This window comes from Microtus pennsylvanicus, chromosome 15 (genome assembly GCF_037038515.1).
Source record: "Microtus pennsylvanicus isolate mMicPen1 chromosome 15, mMicPen1.hap1, whole genome shotgun sequence".
NCBI lineage: Eukaryota > Metazoa > Chordata > Mammalia > Rodentia > Cricetidae > Microtus > Microtus pennsylvanicus.
Genome location: NC_134593.1, coordinates 7869705 through 7889155, shown reverse-complemented (window position 1 = coordinate 7889155; position 19451 = coordinate 7869705). Strand labels below are relative to the sequence as shown.

Here is a 19451-nt window from a genome sequence, read left to right as displayed (position 1 = left end):
TTCTGCAGTCTAGTAGGAGCACGTTCCAGTGATCCTCCTATCCCTGCTTCCTGGGGACTTGGATTACAGTTGTTGATCATGAAGCCTGGCTACATTTTTGCTTCTTGTATGAAATGTAGTAAGAACTCTTTTAAGTGAAAGATTTGGTAAGACTTGGTTTTGAGGCAGCATCTCCTCTCCCAAAGGACAGCCTCCATTTTGGGGACAGTCTCCTGGGTGCCCAGGTTGCGAGGGTAAACTTGTTCCTAGGCAAAGTTGAGTGGATGGTTGACAGAATGTCAGCTCTATGTGTCTAGTGGGGATTCCACAGAGGACTGACTGAGCTGTGCGTGCACCCGTTCACTAACACCCTTGGGAACTTCAGAGCCTGTTTGTGTCTGTGCAGTATGAGAGAAAGATGGGAGCCTCCTGAAAATATGACCTAAGTCCACAGTTCGGGCTTGGGATTGCAGGGTTGGCTTTTAGCACAAGCTGGAAAGTGAACCCAGAGAGCCCTGAAAAGCCGAGCACTGATGTCTTTCTGTCCAGTTACCTGACAGCTCCTGTTTTGGTTTGCTTCATTGCCTTGGCAGTGAGCACTTCAGGGGGCTTTCCCTTGCGTGACAGTAACAAGTAACGGCTGTAAACAGCTGATTCTCTTTTCTCCTTTGAGTTACGTGCTTGGGTACCCCAGGCTGGCCTTGAACTTTCTATGTAGTTGAGGGTGACTTTGAACTTGTGGTTTCCTTGACTTCCTTTCCACAGTGCTGTGATTAGAGGCTTGTGCACCATGGAGTGTGAGGGACAGAATGGAGGGGCTTTGTGCATGCCAGTCAAGGCAGTCTTCTATATGAAAAAGACCTGAAACATTTAGTTCATTGGTGATTAGTTCACACGCGTGTGTGTGTGCATACACACACATATACACACTCTCTCCACACACACACACACACCTCTCTCTCTCCACACACACACACACACCTCTCTCTCTCTCCACACACACACACCTCTCTCTCTCCACACACACACACACCTCTCTCTCTCTCTCTCTCCACACACACGCACACACCTCTCTCTCTCCACACACACACACACACACCTCTCTCTCTCTCTCCACACACACACACACACCTCTCTCTCTCTCTACACACACACACACACACACCTCTCTCTCTCTACACACACACACACACCTCTCTCTCTACACACACACACACACCTCTCTCTCTCCACACACACACACACACCTGTCTCTCTACACACACACCTCTCTCTCTCTCTACACACACACCTCTCTCTCTCTCTCCACACACACACACACACCTCTCTCTCTCTCTACACACACACACACACACACACACACACCTCTCTCTCTCTCTACACACACACACACACACACCTCTCTCTCTACACACACACACACACACCTCTCTCTCTCCACACACACACACACACCTGTCTCTCTACACACACACCTCTCTCTCTCTCTACACACACACCTCTCTCTCTCTCTACACACACACACACACACACACACACACACACCTCTCTCTCTCTCTCCACACACACACACACACACACACACACACACACACCTCTCTGTCTCTCTACACACACACACACACACACACACACACACACACACACACACCTGTCTCTCTACACACACACACCTGTCTCTCTACACACACACCTCTCTCTCTCTCTACACACACACACACACACACACACACCTCTCTGTCTCTCTACACACACACACACACACACACACACACACACACACCTCTCTGTCTCTCTACACACACACACACACACACACACACACACCTCTCTGTCTCTCTACACACACACCTCTCTCTCTCTCTACACACACACACACACACACACACACACACACCTCTCTGTCTCTCTACACACACACACACACACACACACACACACACACACACACACCTCTCTGTCTCTCTACACACACACCTCTCTGTCTCTCTACACACACACACACACACACACACACACACACACACACACACCTCTCTCTCTCTCCACACACACACACACACACACCTCTCTCTCTCTCTACACACACACACACACACACACACACACACACACACACACACACACACCTCTCTGTCTCTCTACACACACACCTCTCTCTCTCTCTACACACACACCTCTCTCTCTCTCTACACACACACACACACACACACACACACACACACACACCTCTCTGTCTCTCTACACACACACCTCTCTCTCTCTCTCTACACACACACACACACACCTCTCTGTCTCTCTACACACACACCTCTCTCTCTCTCTACACACACACACACACCTCTCTCTCTCTCTACACACACACCTCTCTCTCTCTCTACACACACACACACACACCTCTCTCTCTCTCTACACACACACCTCTCTCTCTCTCTACACACACACACACACCTCTCTCTCTCTCTACACACACACCTCTCTCTCTCCACACACACACACCTCTCTCTCTCTCTCCACACACACACACACACACTCTCTCTCTCTCCACACACACACACACCTCTCTCTCTCTCTCCACACACACACACACACCTCTCTCTCTCTCTCCACACACACGCACACACCTCTCTCTCCCCACACACACACACACACACACACACACACACACACTCTCTCTCTCCACACACACACACCTCTCTCTCTCTCTCCACACACACACACCTCTCTCTCTCTCCACACACACACACACACACCTCTCTCTCTCTCCACACACACACACACACACACACACACACACACACACACACACACCTCTCTCTCTCTCTCTCCACACACACACACACACACACACACACACACACACACACACACACCTCTCTCTCTCTCCACACACACACACACACACACACACCTCTCTCTCTCCACACACACACACACACACACACACACACACACACACACCTCTCTCTCTCTCCACACACACACACACACACACACACACACCTCTCTCTCTCTCCACACACACACACACACACACACACACACACACACACACACACTGTCTCTCTCTACACACACACCTCTCTCTCTCTACACACACACACACGAGAGTGAAATAAAGCAAATAAATAAATCTAAAACTTAAAAAGAACCTGTTTCAAGAGACAAAGAAAGCAAGCCAACCAACCCTTCTTCCCTTAAACAGGGCTGTGAATTGTGACTTAGAACTTAGCACGTGTGTGTGTGTGTGTGTGTGTGTGTGTGTGTGTGTGTATGTGTGTGTGTAGAGAAAGAGAGAGAGTGAGAACTCTTGGAGTTTAGTAATTCGAGAAGAGCTGCATTAAGAACAGTGAAAGGGTTAATATGTATATAGCTGCTTAGACTTGTGAGAGAAGTACATATATACATACTTTAGAAAAGAATAGGCTGTTCTGGGTGGTGGTGGCACATGCTTTTAATTTCAGCACTCGGGAGACAGAGGCCTGCAGAAATGTAAGTTCAAAGCCAACCTGTCGCAGGTTGAATTCCTGGTTAGCCAGGATTACACAGAGAAACCCTGTCATAAACAAACAAACAAAAACATAAGAAAAGATGGGATACCTAAGAAAAGCATACCTAAGAACAAGTATAGTTTGACGAAAGAGTTGCATAGGCCTCGGGCTTAATCCCTATTAACACACACACACACACACACACACACACACACACACACGTGCACACACACAACACCACTGCACACATACAAACACACACACAACACCCCTGCGCACACACACAGAGGCATTTCTCTCTCTCTCTCTCTCTCTCTCTCTCTCTCTCTCTCTCTCTCTCTTTTTGTTGTTGTTGATTTGGGGGTTAAATCCAGAGCGCATGCCTGCTAGATGAAGCACTCTATTACTTAGCTGCATTTGGATCCCATATAGAGATGATTTTTGAAATTATATGTCAGTGCTGTGGGAATATTATCTAAGATTGAACACAATAAACGTATCATTTTAGATAAAATTTATTTTACGTGCATGCGTGTTTTGCCGGCATGAGCACACGAGCACCGTGACTGGCACCGGCAGAGGCCGGAAGTGTGTGGGGTGTCTCCGGGCCTTAGACCTGGAGGTGCAGAGACTGTGACCGCCATCTGCCAGAGCAGCCGGTGCTCTTAACTGCTCGGTCCGCTCGGTCCGTTCTCCAGCCTCACGTCAGATCACTGGGTAGTCTGAGGAGCAGTACAGATGTGCCCAGTTTGTGGCGGAGCCACTTGTCACTTCTTACTTTTATTATCTCAAGTAGCAGGCTCTTGTGGTTCAAATGTGAAATGTCCGCCTGAGTTCAGGAGTTTGGTTACTTGGTCCCCAGTTGGTGCTGCCCTTTTTGGAGGCTATAGGAGGTGGGCCCACCTGAGGAAGTGGGTCTTCATGGTGGTGTCTGGGGCCTTTCTCCCGGTGGACTTCCTTGCAACTGGTTTCTCCAGAGCAAAAAAACATTCAGTTGCCTCACATTCTGGCTGCCAGACACCCTTGCTAACCACCATGCCTTCCCCACAAGAATGGACTGTACCCCTAAAACTGTGACCCGCAGTGGAGTCTGTATTCTGTAGCTGCTTCTGTTGAGTAGTCTGTCACGGGCCTCAAGAAGCAGCCAATGTGCATAAAAACTAAAATTAGTTGACAATTGTCTTTTGTGAGAATTGGAAATCTGTTCCAAAACCAGGACCAAGATGATTGAAGCAGGAGGAAGAGAGAGAGAGAGAAAGAGAGAGAGAGAGAGAGAGAGAGAGAGAGAGAGAGAGAGAGAGAGAGAGAGAGAGCTCTGCCTCTGTAAGGGGTTAAATGTAAACTCCTATTGTATCATATAAATATAATGTTTGCTTTGTTTTGTTTCTTCAGTAGAACACCTTGTGTATTTGAAATTTGGAGCAGATATTTAGAAAAAAACTTGTTTTATATGTCAAAATTTCCTATAAGGTCCATGAAATAAAGTTAACCAAATTTAGAAAAGAGATGTTGACACTGGAATTTTTTTTATAGAACTTCATATTTATAGTGGTCTAAATAATGGAGAGTTATTACATGTAAGTAGAGATTTTGAACAAAATGAAAAAAATAATTTAAAAATACCTAATGGTTCTAAATTTTTTAAAGACTTATTTATTTAGACCAAGCGTAAGTTTGTCTGCCTGTGTGAGTTTATGTGTGCAATGAGTATGAGCGGCTCCTCCTGAGGCCAGGGGATGTCCTATGCCCTGGGGCTGGAGGTGGTGTGGGTGCTGGAGACGGAACCCAGGTCCTTTGGAAGAGCAGCGAGCAACCACTTACCCTGCACCGCCTCTCCAGTCCACTTTATTTTGACATTTCTGAGACAGTGTCCCTTATCACCCAGGCTGGCCTTAGGGCGACCCTGAACAACACAGCAGCAGCTTCTTCTTCTTCTTCTTCTTCTTCTTCTTCTTCTTCTTCTTCTTCTTCTTCTTCTTCTTCTTCTTCTTCTTCTTCTTCTTCTTCTTCTTCTTCTTCTTCTTCTTCTTCCCCTTCTTCCTCTTCTTCTTCTTCTTCCCCTTCTTCTTCTTCTCCTCCTCCTCCTCCTTCTCCTCTTCCTCCCCCCTCCTCCTCCTCCTTCTCCTCTTCCTCCCCCTCCTCCTTCTTCCTCCTCCTCCTTCTTCTTTTTTTTTGGTTTTTTGAAACAGGGTTTCTCTGTGTAGCCCTGGCTGTCCTAGAACTTGCTTTGTAGACCAAGCTGGTCTCGAGCTCAGAGATCCACCTGTGTGAGCCACCACTGCCTCCAGCTCCAGAGAACTGGGGTTGTAAGTATGTGCTCACATGTTGTAATAAGAGTGGTGGGCTGCGTCCCCGGCACCCGGCCGCCCACACGGCTAGCTTTACCCGAAATAATTACACGGAAACTGTATTCTTTTAAACACTGCCTGGCCCATTAGTTCCAGTTTCTTATTGGCTAGATCTTACATATCGATCTAACCCATTTCTAATAATCTGTGTAGCTCCACGAGCTGGCTTACTAGGAAAGATCTTAACCTGCGTCTGTCTGGAGTGGGAGAATCATGGCAACTCCCTGACTCAGCTTCTTTCTCCCAGCATTCTGTTCTGTTTACTCCGCCTACCTAAGGGTTGGCCTATCAAATGGGCCTAGGCAGTTTCTTTATTTAACCAATGAAATTAACACAAAACAGAAGACTCTCCCCCATCACTCACATGCCTGATTCTGTGTGATGCATGGGATTAAGGCCAGGCCTTTCTGAGTTCCACTCAAGTGCTCTATCAACGGAGCTACATTCCCAGCCCTCTTAACGTATGTTTAGAGGAAAGGAGAAAATATTGGAATTCCATATCTGTCTGCTGCCACAGTCAACAATAATATTACAGTGTGCAATTTTGAGCTGGAGGTGTAACTTGTACAAATTTATCAATGACTTTGTAAAAAATTGATCTTCAGATTCATATTCAATAGATAATATAATCAGATTTCTTAATCTACTTTTTCTTTGTTGATCAAGGACTCTTAATTTTAATTATTCCTGTTACATGGAGCAACATATAATGATAGAAAAAGTCTTCAATATAAGTTTGACAGAAAGTCTTAAAAATTCACCCCATTTTATAATAAATTCTGTGTTCTTTTTTTCTTCAGGATTGAGGCTAAGAACTTTCAAATGTTTCTGCAGTGAATTTTTTTTTTTGCTATATATAAATTCTGAGTAACTAAAAATTCATTTGGTGAACTGGAGATGCTCAAATTCCATTTCCTTGTCTTTATAATCCTTGTGTTGGCACCACTTATTTGGATATATTGTTTACGTACACAAATATATGAAATCACTGAGATGGGAGGCAAACCATGCCCCGAGCAAAGTCAATGGTTCACAATTACAAACTGTCAAATTCAGCCTGGGTAGCGAGTACATGTGCACCAGGGGCAGTGTGTGTCTGACTGATTTCAGAGTCATCCTGCAAGAAGGTGTGTCTTTGTCATCTTGGCTCGGGGCAGTCTGAGACAGGTTGATCCCTAGGGCTTGCTGGCCAGCTCCCTAGCCTCCTTGGTGAGTGCCAAGTCAATGAGAAACCCCATCTCAAAATTTGAGAGAAGGAGGATGGAGGGGAAGAAAGAAAAAAGAAGAAAAGGCGAAAAGAGAGTAGAAGTGCCTGCCTCCAATTCTGACAACCTGGTTTAATCCCAGGGACCCACGTGGTAAATGGTGAGATTCTACTCCTGGTAGCTGTTCTCTCTCTCTCTGTCTCTGTCTCTCTGTCTCTCTGTCTCTGTCTCACACACACACACACACACACACACATACAATCACAGAGCACCAAAACAGTAAAATAAATAAATAATAATAACAATAATAATGAATACTTGCCGAATTTCCATGTCATTCTTATGCAGGGCCATGCTAATCTTATCCATGTAAGTTTTAATGTTAGTACACGGACTGTCGAGGCAAGTGTAGGATTCTTCTTACACGGGGCATTTCTGTAAGATAAGCAGACCACAGCGACTCTATGTCAAAAATAGATAGCTTCATATTACACGTATTTTCTACAGTGAAAAGTAAAGTGTGTCAGGCCTGGTGGCATGGGCCTGCAGGCTCAAGCCTCCTTGATCAGAGGTGGAAAAGTTGAAAGGCCAATGTCTCCCTGGGCGAGAGGGTGAGTTCTGAGGTTCTCCAGGTTACCAGTCTGGAGACCTTAGAGACAATCTGTCTCCACATAAAAAGTAGAAAAGATAAAGAGACAGCTGGGGAGTGGTGTGCCTACCGAATGCAGCAGAGCACAGGATCAACCAGTCATCAATAGCACAAAAGTATTATCAACAAAGTAAGAACAAGGGAATCAGCAATTGTGTTTTCAACTGTGAGGGAAGCAATGACGGCTTTTGATTGCTAGAATTTAAAGTAACCAGAAGCTGTAAATACGAAAACCTTGTTCATTCTGAAATAAATAATACATTTATTTTAAAGAGTGATTATCGTTTTGGTCCTAAGTTCATTTTATAAAAGGAAAATTGGTTAGGACACTTAAGAAAGAAATCACATTTGATTGTGAAATCAATGGGAGAAATAATAAAGTATAGCCCATATTTAAAAATCTATCACTTAGTAGACACAGGGGCTTTTTTACTGGCATTAGATTGGAATTAGATCGCAGCTATATTATTTTGATTTGAGAAGATCTTTTTTTTTAAAAAAAAAAAAACAACAACGGCTTAAAGTGCTGGTTTTGGTTTCTAAGAAAAAGAAACCAAGCGTGAGAAAACCGGTAAGAAAACCGTCTCAGGGGAGAGGTGTGCGCTCCAACAGCCCAGCACTGGCCAGTGACCACGGCTAAGCAAACCGCAGGAAGACACTCCTGCTTCCTCATTGCTCTCCTGACCCGAAATTCTGCAATTCTGCCCCTGAAAAGGATTCCCATTTTCAGTGCTGAGGCAGGAACTGATGACTGCTTGGCCTCCTACCCCATGCTCCATTTCCACAAGAGATAAAATGAAGGCCCAGCCACTGGGCTGCACGGTGCCCTCAGCCACGCTGTTACCTCGAGAAACACAGAGGGTTGGCGGAAATGATCCTATAATGAGCAATCCATCTGGCTGCACCTAAAAATGGAAAGGAAATTCCACCCTTGACTTTTCCATGGTCGTAAATTAAAGCCTAATGTATAGTTCTAATTGCTAACATTTTCTCTCTAATTACGGTTCAGTTTGGCTAGGATTTCCGACAATCCCCCTGTTCCCCTAAAGCAAACACCAGAGAGTGTTCTAACCCCACTGGTGCCATTTATTAATAGCCCCCTTGACAGATGAAAAAAATCATTATATTAAACAGGAAAAGATTTTCCTAGCAAAAGCTAATTGATTTTAAAGGGGGAAAAAAACCCATTCAGATGCCGTGGTAGAATTAATTTTATAAAGAAAAAAATCACAGTAGCATCAAACGAAAAGAGATTCATAGTATAATGCTGCCTGGGTCCTGTTTGGGTCACCAACTTTATGAAAAATGTGTGAAAATATCTATGATGCTTATTTACTAGAAAGGAGGGATGAGAACAAAAAGGCTCTCTCGTGAAGGAATCATACTTCATGCTGCCATGAAGGAAATACAGTGCTAGAAATCAGCTTCTATCATTGTCAAATACAAGCTCGTGCATGCACGTGCATGCATACTCACACACACACACACACACACGTGCATGTATGCGTGCACACACACAAACACACACACACATTTACTGGGACCGTGGCTACATTTTACATTTAGTCTTTTTCATTCTTATTTAAAAAAAATTTGCCGCCTTTAAAACTTCTCTACAAATACACGCTAAATACAGATCAATATTTATCTGCAGGTCTAGTTCTCATCAAGTAGTAGGTTCTTTTAGCTGGGTGGTGGCGGCACATGCCTTTAATCTTAGCACTTGGGAGGCAGAGGCTGGCAGACTTCTATGAGTTCAAGGCCACCCTGGTCTATAGAGTAAGTTCTACGACAGGCTCCAAAGCTACACAGAAAAAGTCTGTCTTGAAAAACAAAGAAAGAAAGAAAGAAGAGAGAGAGAGAGAGAGAGAGAGAGAGAGAGAGAGAGAGAGAGAAAGGAAGAAAAAAGAAAAAGAAAGAGAAAAAAGAAAAAGTAGCTTTTTCTGGTTGATAATTAAATAAATACTAAATGAAAGTTAAAAATTTGATAGACCCAGAAAGGCATCATTGAAAGAAAAGAAAGAAGAAATGTGCTGGCTTCGGGCAGGAGGAAATAGAGTTTTATAAGCCAAGTGGTGGCAACACAGGTGGGCAGTGCCCAGGTTCCCCCTACACCTCAAACCCTGGAGCACTGTCTTTCGGGAGGGGAAAATCCATGATGGCCTGCCTGGGTCATCACCAGACATGATCATTTTGAGCAATGCCAGGAAGGAAGACCTCTGCCCCACGAAAATACTGTTGAAGCTCTGAACAATGTCTGTGGTTACTGTTGAGTTTTTATTATATACTTCCATACTTCAAGTTACTATGGCTGTTTTTTTTAAATTAAATTTCCTTTTATGTGGATATGTATGCAGGCTCCTGTGGAAGCCAGGAGAGGGGGTAGGATTCCTAAGGGCTTGGGTTACCATGGCTGTGAGTCCCCTGATGTGGGTGCTGGGAACCAACTCAGCTCTTCTAGAAGAACATGTGCTCTGTTTTTTGGTTTGTTTGTTTGTTTTGTTTTTAAATTATTTATTTATTATGTATATTACAATATTCTGACTGTGAGTATGCCTGCAGGCCAGAAGAGGGCACCAGACCCCATTACAGATGGTTGTGAGCCACCATGTGGTTGCTGGGAATCGAACTCAGGACCTTTGGAAGAGCAGGCAATGCTCTTAACCTCTGAGCCATCTCTCCAGCCCCTGTTTGTTTTGTTTTGTTGTTTTGAGTGAGGAGTGCTTTTTTCTTTCCTTTGAGGTAAGGTCTTACTAGGTAGCTCTGGCTTCCCTGGAACTCACTATGTGACTAGGCTGGCCTTATGCTCCCACACCCGTCCTTGTGTTAATATTGAGAAAGAATTTCCAAATTTTTTGTGTCCACAATTCACAACAGAATGTTTATGCTTTAAGACTTGGGCATCTGAATACCCCAGATATTCTCTGTAAAATAGATACCGGGAGAACCAGAAGTAGTTTCCACGTAGTTTTTATTATAAGCCACTTCAGAATATTCCATGCTTCTTAGGATAATCATCAACACGAAAATCCTCCACTTTTGTCAATGAAAATATAACCAAAGGGGAAATTAACATGTAAACCCTGCGGCTTTCCTTCCTGCAGATGGCAAGCTCGCTGAGGAAGAATTGGGGGCACTTGTACTTAAAAACTCTTAAAAACTAATCAACAGGGCTGCAGAAATGGCTCAGTGGTTAAGAGCTTGTATTGCTCCTGCAGAGGACCCAAGTTCGGTTCCCAGCACCCATATTGGGTGGTTCACAACTGCTTGTGATTCCCAATCCAGGGGGCCTGGTGCTCTCTTGTGGTCTTCTGGGCACCTGCACTCACATGCCATCCTCCCAACAAACATACACAAAAATAAAATAAGTCTTAAAAACAAACAAACATGTACTTGGGAATGAACCTCACTGAGGAAACACAGCTTCCATAATGAAAACTGTGAGAACATGGAAGGACTTCCCAGGTTCTCAGATTGGAAGAATAGTATTTTGAAAATGGCAGTCTCTTCAAAAGTAAGTTATACACCTGACGCAATCCCTGTCAAAATGCCAACGTCATTCTTTACAGAGAAAGCAACCTCAGAGCTTACTTTAAAGCATGAAAAACAAGAGTGACAAGCAAAAGGAGTAATCCTAGAAGCATTACTCCCTGGTTTCAATTTATACTCCAGAGCCAAGGTAGTTAAAACAGACACATGGAGCCACAGAAGAGAGCGGAAAAGCCAGAGGTGAACCAGATGGCTACGGTCGCCCGAGTTTTGACAAAAGTGTCAAAAATATTCATCAGAGAAGAGACAGCCCCCTTAATAAGCAGTGCTGGAGAAAGTGAACAGCAACATATACAAGAAGGGAACTAGATCTCTATCTCTCACTTTGCCAGAAGTCAGCTCCAAGTGGGTTAAAGACACCCATGTAAGACCCGAAACTCTGAAACAGCTCGGGGAAAAGCTACAAACAACACTCCAGAGATAAAAGCAGAGGATAAAATCCAAGCTATAGAACAAAACATTACTGAACTCTTGGCTTATAAATGGTCCGATAGCAAAAGTTTAACTTTATTCTGCGTAAATGTACAGTTCAGCAACAACACAGGTTAATTTAGTCAAGGTGCCGTTTCCAGGTAAACTACGAGACGTCATCCTAGGAGGAAAGGTGGGCTGACATAGTGACAATCATCACCGATCATCACGGGGAGGCTGAGCAGGAGGACTGCGGCGGACTTCTCGACCAGCGAGAAAGAACAACCACCACACCAGGATTCTACTCAGATCACGCTTTACTGGAGTGCCCTTGATTGAGAGAGAGCATGAAGCGAAGGGGGCAGGAAACGAGGGGCAGGAAGGGAAGAGCAGGAAGCGAGAGGGAGGCAGGAAGCGAGAGAGGGCCGAGAGCCCTAAGGCAGCTGCTTATATATGAAATTGGGGGACACGCAGCTTCCAAAGGCAGAGCCAAATATGGAGTTGTTTATTTCCAACAAGACAGGATGTCGGCGCCATCTTGTAATGGCGATCCTGTCCGGCTCACTACAGAGGACCAAGAGTTCAGGCTGCTACATGGCAAGCTCTAGTCGAGCCTGAGATACACAGCAAGATCCTGATTTGTAGTAAGAGCCAAAATAACAACACACAAACTTTATTCATATAAACACTGCCTGGCCCATTTCTATTAATGTGTGTAGCACCGAGGTGCGGTGCACTTACCGGGAAGATTCTAGCCTACGTCCATCCTGGGTCAAAGCTTCATCGTGTCTGCCCGGGAGAGGGGAGCATGGCATCTGAGCTCACTTCCTCTTCCTCCCAGCATTCTGTTCTGTTTACTCCACCCACCTATGTTCTAACCTATCAGGGCCAAGCAGTTTCTTTATAAATTAACCAATGACCTTCCTCCATCACTGATTCACAGCAACAATTCCAAAAGAAATACAGAGCTTTGATAATGATCACTTAATACATTAGCCATTCAGCGTGGAACTCGCTGGCTCGGACCTTACCCTCTTATTTCCTCTTTCCTTCCATTTCTTCTGGTTTTGTTTGCATCATGGGCTGCATGCCCCCCCCCTCCTTTTCCCTTTTCTCCTTCTGGTTTTCCTTTCCACATTCCTTGAGAAACTATCTTTCTGTGCCTGGTGCAACACACAGAATCAAAGAATAAGAGGACGTAGGTAGAGACACTGACTGGTACAGATGTCACGTGGGTCTCATGTCGCATCTGCTCTCATCTATCTGCTGGGGCCGATTCCTGGAGTACTGAACTGAACAGAATTTTAAGCCCATATCTAGGATTCTAAATAAAGGTATTCAAGATCAATGCGGGATGTCTGCCTGTGTCCTAGAGATAGAAGAATTGGTTTGTGCATTGTGCTATTGATAACTCTTGATCCAAAAGAGCCAAAGCTCTTTCCTCTGTCTCCCTCCTTATATCCAGTTTGCTGTCTGATTAAGAACTTTGAAGAAGGCTTTGATTATAATTCTAGTGTTCCGTACACTTCATTTTCTAGTGCCCGTCAAGTTTACTCTTGCCAACCTCCCCCACCTTTCCCCTCCTCCTCTTCCTGCTCCCTCTTTCCCTCCTTCCTCCCCCCCCTCCCTCTCTCTCTTCTCTCATTTCCTTTCTCCCTCACTTTATTCTTTCCTCCATCCCCCAAAGTCTTTCTGGAGAAAGAGATGGAACCAATCCACTCAGGCCACCTGACTCCCAGCCCAGCTCCTAATCCTTTTATTAATCTCTTGGAGACTCACTAATGAGTTTCCTACATTGGTTATTAAAAACCTTTTCCTTATTTCTGAAGCTCACCGCCTGATCTTCCCTTCCTCAAGCCCTCAGAAGATCATCTTGCCTTCTGCTTATTGAGGAGTTCAAGGCCTTTGTTAATCTTTGTTAATCTGTCAGTTCAGTTCCATCATCGTTCTGCTTTCCCTTTCTCCATGGCTTCCTCTGCTCCCGTTTCAGCTGAAGAGACACCGTTTGGATGCCATGGGAAACCAGCTACTGCAGGAACTTTTCTCTATAAAAGTGTGTGTGTGTGTGTGTGTGTGTGTGTGTGTGTGTATTAATTTTACTTTAAGGTCATGAAATCTTCAACTTCCCCATCACAAGTTCTTTGGCTTGGGAAGCTCATAAGGCACATACATTAATGTGGTGGATAGGAAAGCCTCACCCCGAGAACCGACCATTGTTCCTAGGAGAATACAGTTGCCTTATATTTTTCCCAATAAAAGCAAAGTTACAGATAAACATTCCCTTTAGCTCACATCCTCAGTGCATTTCCTCCTTCATAGAAGCAATCATAACTTTTACATATGCTCTTGAAGGTTATTAAAAATACTCCTTTCCCCAGCTTTTTTGAGACAAGATCTTACATAGTGCAGGCTGGGCTTGAACTCCTGAATCTCTTGCCTCAGCTTCCTAAGGGCTGGGGCTATGGGTATGAGTCACCACAACCAGCTTGATACTCATGTACCTTCCTTCTGTTTGATGCTGGGTGTGTGCATCTAGTTCTAAGGGTAGGAAGGCAGAGTCTTTATTTTGCTTTTTTTTTTTTTTTAGATCCCTAGCAACTAAGATGCCTTATGATGGATGGTCCAGGTGTATTTCTCTGCCTCCCCCCACAGATTTCTTTGTGTAGCCCTGGCTGTCCAACTCTATAGACCAGGTTGGCCTGGAACGCACAGAGATTGACCTGCCTTTGCCTTCTGAGTGCTGGGATTAAAGACATGTGCCACCACCACCCTGACTGGCATTTTTAAAAATTCACATGCTGTGGGTTATGCTTTTGTACACTGTAAAGATTTAACTCATATTGGTCAGTAGCCAGGCAGGAAATATAGATGGGGTGACCGGACTGATAATTCTGGGGAGAGAAAAGGCAGAGAGTCAGTCATAAGTCAGACAGAGAGGAAACAAGATGAGAATGGCCTCACTGAGAAAAGGTACTAAGTCACGTGGCTAAACATGGGCAAGAATTATGGGTTAAGTTGTAAGAGCTAGTTAATAATAAGCCTGAGCTAATAGGCCAAACACTTTATATTTTTTTCATTCAGCATGTATTTATTAGAAGCATACTATACACAGGGCATTCTGCCCAGCCCCAGGGATGCTGTGGTAGTATAGGGCAGATAAAATTCCAGATCACAGGAGTTTATGTTCTAGAGGGGAGAGACAGGCTGAGAACATGAAGTCTGTGCTTGGTGTACCTGTTCTTGTTGTTCACTCTTGGCATTTCGCACATCTGTATTTCAAGACTTTTCTCTGTGTGTCACCTCTGCCGAGAGGCTATGACCAATGGCAAATTAGGCATTGCCCTTGGGTTGCTGCTCTTCAGCTCTTGCAGGTCACTTTGAGCTTGCTATCTAGATGCAAGGCTTCTGCAGCATGAGGCCTAGAGTTTGAGTCTGTTTGAGAGAGTCCACCTGTATTGGAGCCCACCTACAGCACTGCACAGACGTGTGCTCTTCAGTTCTGTTGGTGAGGCCTGGAGCGTGGATGCCAGCCCTCTGAGTCAGAGTTTCACAGCTTGTTGGGGGTGTGGTTAAAGTGTGCTCACAGGAGTTCAGGGTGCCACTGCCCTGTAGTGTCTGCTGCTTGCCATTGTGGCTTCACAGCAGCTCCTGACAGCACAGTTTGCATCCAGTTCTGCAAGCTCCTACTGCATTCGTTCTCCCTGGCTCCTCCCCCTTCCTTGGGCTGACTCACAGGAGGGACTGGTTCTTTTTTCCATTCGCCACCAGCACTTTTAGTTCACCTTGCTGAAGAAGTCCTCTCAGGCTTCCTTGCCAACTCATGCCTTGACCCCTGCCTGGTTCTTCATATCTGCCTTTGATGCTCATATATTCCCAGAGTCAGAGACAGGGGAATATGCGCTGGAACTAGGGCATGGCTTTTGGTTCCTTGTGTCCTCAGCCCAGAGGGTGGCCTTCTTCTGAGATTCTTGCTGCTGAAAGTTGAAACTGTGACTCAGGACTGAGCTGGCGAGGTGACCTGGATACTTGCAGGTGTGAGGGTGTCAGCAGCCTTAGTCCCCGTGGCTGTGATGTTGACATGATGTTCTGTGAAGGTGGAGTTTCTGGTAGTGTTTGTTTCTTACTATTAAAGTCCCTAAAAACTACAATTCACACCAGAAATGGGAGGAAGAGTGATGGGTAACATTTCATTAAGGAAAAGATGAAGTCAGGTGTGCCCGTACGGTCTTCAGCACCATTCGCATGCCCTGCCTGAAGTCAGGTGTGCCCGTGGTCCCCAGCACCATCCGCATGTCCTACCTGAAGTCAGGTGTGCCCGTGGTCCCCAGCACCATCCGCATGTCCTACCTAAAGTCAGGTGTGCCTGTCGTCCCCAGCACCATCCGCATGTCCTACCTGAAGTCAGGTGTGCCCCTACGGTCCCCAGCACCATCCGCATGTCCTACCTGAAGTCAGGTGTGCCTGTGGTCTCCAGCACCATCCGCATGTCCTACCTGAAGTCAGGTGTGCCCCTATGGTCCCCAGCACCATCCGCATGTCCTACCTGAAGTCAGGTATGCCCGTGGTCCCCAGCACCATCCGCATGTCCTACCTAAAGTCAGGTGTGCCCGTGGTCCCCAGCACCATCCGCATGTCCTACCTGAAGTCAGGTGTGCCCCTACGGTCCCCAGCACCATCCGCATGTCCTACCTGAAGTCAGGTGTGCCCGTGATCCCCAGCACCATCCGCATGTCCTACCTGAAGTCAGGTGTGCCCGTGGTCCCCAGCACCATCCGCATGTCCTACCTGAAGTCAGGTGTGCCCGTGGTCCCCAGCACCATCCGCATGTCCTACCTGAAGTCAGGTGTGCCCGTGGTCCCCAGCACCATCCGCATGTCCTACCTGAAGTCAGGTGTGCCCCTATGGTCCCCAGCACCATCGCATGTCCTACCTGAAGTCAGGTGTGCCCGTGGTCCCCAGCACCATCCGCATGTCCTACCTGAGAGCCTCTGAACAGTTGTCAGCAGTGTCTCTCTGCTCTCACAGAAGCACAGCTGGTCAATGAAGTGGAGTTGTTTGTGATCTTCTGTATTTGGGGACATAAGCCTTGGAATAAGTCACCTTATTCAGCGAGGTAGTCACATCTTTCTTCTTTTGTGGCTGGGTCAGGATCGCACCCAGTTTATAATTAATATAAGCCTCTGTGTGCTTCTTTGGGACTAAACAGTTGTGGGATCAGGCGGGACAGAAACTTCTGTCTACATTCATGGGCACTAAGGAATTGAACTTAGGTCTTCATGCTAGAAGAGTAAGCACTCTTTTTTTTAATTAATTAAAAATTCCATTTTAGGGCTGGAGAGATGGCTCAGAGGTTAAGAGCACTGACTGCTCTTCTGGAGGACCTGAGTTCAATTTCCAGCAACTGCATCGTGGCTCACAACCATCTGTACTGAGATCTGGTGCCCTCTTCTGGCCTGCGGGCATACTTGCAGGCAGAACACTATATTCGTATGTCATAAATATATATTTTTAAAAATTCTCTTTTACGCAAATGGGTGCCTAGATATGTATATCTGTGCAACACTTGCATGCCCATTGCCCAAGGAGTCTAGAAGAAAGTATTGTATCCTCTAGAACTAGAGTTACAGGTGATTGTGAGGCACCACGCGGCCACTATGAGGCTGCTGGGAATCAAACCTGGGTTCTCTGGAAGAGTCATTTCTCCAGTCCCCAGAGTAAACACTATTACCAATTATATATAGTTCATTTAAGGGTTTTGTAATAACTAACAAGATGAATATTTCATGTGTTGAATTTTGTCTTCCCTGCTTGTCAAGATCTAACTAGTTGATTCATTTTTGTAAGTTTTCTTGCTTTATATTGAATGTTTTGGGTTACTTTCATGCAAGTCTGTGCCCAGGTCTGAGAGCTTCCCAGGAGTGGTTACCTACATTAGAACTACTGCATTGCAGGAAGAGGCTTAAGGCTTCGCCTGTACAGCAACATGCTCTCGGGGTGGGAGTCTCCTGGGTTTAAACCTGTCCAGGAGCTGCTCTCCATGTCTGCTTCTTGTGATCTTGGCTTCCAATCAGTGGTTTTAGTCTGACTTTCGGCACTGCAAGCTTTCACAATGTATGGTACTAGTATCTTCTACCCGAGGCTTCAAGAACCAACCTTTAATCTTTACAGTATACTGACCACCAGTTCCCCTTTAAAGAGAATGCAAACACACATCCCTTAAAAAATTGATCATGTTAATATTAATTTATTTCTCTATCTTGTGGCAGCAACGGGGCTTGAACTAGAGGCTTCTTCTTTCACGTTGAGCAGGTGTTTCATGACTAAAAGACAATGAAGTCACCTAAATAGATCTGAGTCCTAAGATGCTGCACTGATGGAGCCGTTCACAAGGGGTTTTGCCTTATAATTATTTAAATATGATCATGTATTTCATTAAAAACTTTAAAATCTCTACAAGAATAAGTAGTCTCACTTAATTTTATATAGCAATAGCATTTAGAATTAATGGTGTGTTTATATTGCAAAATGTAATTATTTATTTATTGTTTTGACTAATGGTGATGATTGAACAAATTAGGGTTTGTGTCCTCTAGGGAAACACTATATATATCATTGAGCCACAGCCTCAGCCCTGAAAATACACACATATTTATGATTTCTTTTCATTTTATAGCCCAGCATAGTGTTTAATTTCTTTTTAGATGTTTCTAGGAAGAGATTTTTTTTTTCAACATCCAAAGCTTTTTAATAACAGTAAGATCCAGGGTTAGTTTTTGTAGCCGCGGCTGGCCCTTCTGCCTCTGGCACGTTCAAACTTCCGGCCCTTGGAGCGGACATAGGGTTTGGTATGGCTGTGTGGGGTTCCTGGGGCCTTGCCAAAATGCCGGTACACCTCTTGGCCCTTCCGAGGTCCAGACAGGAGCACAGTGCCACGACCCTTGGGAGACTCCAAGGCCAGCTGGTTAAAGGTGAGGATCTTACCCCCAGCCTTGAGGATGCGACTTCAGGCCCGGCTGCTCACCCGCAGTGCACACACCTTCAGTTTGGGCACATCGAGAATCCTCACGTCATCTGTGACCGTCCCCACAACCACAGCCGTCTTGTTTTCTCGGCCAGGAAGCTTCATTTTTCGGATCATCCGGGACAGGGACAGAGGTGGCCGGTTGGTGCGACTCATGAATAACCTTTTCAGCACAACCTGATTGAAGGTGGAGTTGGTTCGCCTGGCCAGAAACCTGTACAGCTTGACCAGCAGCCGCAGGTAGATGTCCTGGCTCTTGGGCTCCTTGCGCCGAACCTTTTGGTCCTTGTTGTGGCGGATGTCAACACGCAAGATGGCGCCTCCTGCACGGCCTGGTCCGGAAAGACTCTAGGAAGAGATTTTTACAAGTTAGATTCAGAGGATAATTTTATATGGATACTCTGATCTCACACTGGTTGTCTTCAAGCTACTGGACACAGACACCCACCTGTGTGGTGTGGTGTGGTGGATGCTCCAAGGGTACCTGGTGTGGAAACTTTCCATCAACTGGTCTCCAGACCATCAGCTTCCACATATACCTTCCCATGTGTGTTTGTTTTCTTTTTTCCAGTGCTGTGGTCCCATTCATACAAAATAAAAACCACAGAGTTGATCCAGTGGTTAAAAGCACTTGTTCTTGAAAGGGACCTGGGTTTGATTCCCAGCACTCACATGGAGGTTCAACCACTTCCTTAGGTACTAGGCATGCATGTGGTGTAGACATGCATGCAGGCAAAGCAGTCAAACACACAAAATAAAATCAATCTTAAAAAATCTAGGTTGCTGGGCAGTGGTGGC

At 45.4% G+C, this 19451-nt stretch overlaps 1 pseudogene; it reads right to left on the bottom strand.

Moving 5' to 3' along the window:
• Window positions 1–18350: 18350 nt before the first annotated feature.
• On the bottom strand, window positions 18351–19176 carry LOC142836113 (large ribosomal subunit protein eL18 pseudogene; annotated as a pseudogene).
• Window positions 19177–19451: the final 275 nt, after the last annotated feature.